The sequence below is a fragment of the Molothrus ater genome, chromosome 7 (genome assembly GCF_012460135.2).
Source record: "Molothrus ater isolate BHLD 08-10-18 breed brown headed cowbird chromosome 7, BPBGC_Mater_1.1, whole genome shotgun sequence".
Taxonomy (NCBI): domain Eukaryota; kingdom Metazoa; phylum Chordata; class Aves; order Passeriformes; family Icteridae; genus Molothrus; species Molothrus ater.
The window spans coordinates 34,671,991-34,674,132 of record NC_050484.2 but is presented as its reverse complement, the minus strand read 5'-3'; positions in this window follow the sequence as shown (position 1 = coordinate 34,674,132).

Genomic DNA, 2,142 nt, shown 5'->3' with positions numbered 1-2,142 from the left:
ACTTGACATTATTCAATATTATTTATAAAATGATACTTTTTTAGGTTGGGGGAGGAGAAGGCTTATCTCATTCTATTGAAATGCAAACTGTACTGTACCAGTCGTATGAAGCCAGGAACATACATATGAAAAAAGCAAGGCAAAGGTCTAACAAAAATAACTTGATTTGTCAAGCTAGTTTTGCAGTTTTTACAAGATGACCCTAATATTCACAATATGAATGTATTCATGGGTTTTACATAATGACTTTTATCAGGAAACTGGATTCTGCTTCTTAAATCTAATTGCCAAGTGAAGAGTAACAGAAGAGAAGAAGCAGATTACCTTATCAAATTTGCAGCTCTTGAATATACAGTGCTATAATATAGTGTCTACCCACATCGTTTTTCTACTTCAGCATCAAAGAGGCAAAGCATTACTTTACTATTGAATTTGCTCAAACTTTAAATTAGAATATTTAAAGTTTGCAGGAAATTGTGTTTGTAAGTATTGTCTCGATGTATAAAATCATATCGTATTTACCACAGCTTCTATCCAAAGATCCAGCCCTGCTTTATCCTTAATATGGGGTGGGTTCTGTATATATCCACTATACACTTGTACTCCATAAACAAGACTTTTCAGGTCAGCTAGAGCTGTTTCAGTACAACTGATGGAAATATAAATTGTATACAAATGACCCTATTCCTGGCTAGGCTGAATCCTAATCATTCTTTCTTGTGCAAAGCAGACACAAAGGGCATATTACATGCTACCAAATCACACTATTCCTCTTAAATTCAGCAGCTACAGAACATGAGATTCATTTCTGCATTTATTTTTATCCAGATGTTAACATACCGCTCAAGGCAGAGAACACCCAGAAACTGGAACAAAGGTGTACAGCAGTTTGGGAAGGTAAATCAGAGCTTGCTTTACTTCAAACAGTTTGGAATTATCACAATAAATGAGCCGTGCACTCTGGATATTTACCACGGGGGCTGGCTGCTGTGTTGCCCCACTGTTAACACTGTGACAGTTCTGAGTTACCCACATCCCATTAGCTCAAATCCATCACATCTCGTGCTGGAATGTGGCTCTTCTGCCACTGGGCCAAATGCTGCTCTCCACAACTCATTAACTCAGGCTTTAGTGCAGTGCAAATGCAAGCAGCAGGACACACTGGTTTGCTTTTCCCTGGCTTTGCATGGCTGAGCTCTGGTTCTGCTTTATCACACTGAAAAATTCAGAGCAAACTTCCAGATTTTACTGACTTCCAGCTGGAAAGGGCACACTGTGCTTTCTGTGGGTGTCCATGCTCTACATTACATGGTACCTATGTTTCTGTGAATCTTTTGCTGTCCTACCAACACTATAGAGGGCTAGGAATTATCAAAAGTCACTAATTTTTGTTGTTCTGGCTTCACACAGAGGAGGAGAACAGACTCCTGCCTGCACTGGTAAGTATTCATCAGCCATCTCCTGGTCTTGAGTTAGCTTTGAGGTTCTCTTGAGTTTCTTTATACCTAAGGAAGGCAGTATTTTCCAAGCTGTCCTGGAGAATGACTTTCTCTAATCCAACAAAAACCCAAGAATTCTCAATTGAGAGGATCTGCATTTTGTCTCACACCTAACCTTAGCATCTGCATGAAACGCAGTTCAGCAGAACATAAGCCTTGGACACAGAGAGCAGGAAATGCAGCTATTATGAATCCCTATTTGTGGCTATTTAGGACTGTAAGAGAAACCAGAGTTGGGATGAGAAAATAAACTGACTTTTTTTTTCCCCTAAATGCATTTGATGTATTGGTGTAAAAACAGGTCCTCATAAAATCATAGGATGGCTTGGGTTGAAGAGACCTTAAAGATCATCTAGATTGAACCCCTCACTCTCACAGGAAGGGATGCCACCCACTTGACCAGGTCTTAGCTAATACAACCTTTTTTTTTCCTTCCATGTTAGGAGGAAGTATCTCAGTATATAGGTACATTTTGCAATTTCAGTCCTGCGTTGGACTTTGGCTCTATACTCAAAACCTGAGCATTCCCACCTCTTGGTGAAGTCCCTCATGTTTTGATGCAGGAGAGTTTGAAGGTAGGGTGCTGTTCTTGGGTCAGATGTGCCTTTTCCAGCATTCTTACAAAAGAATGCAAAAAATTACA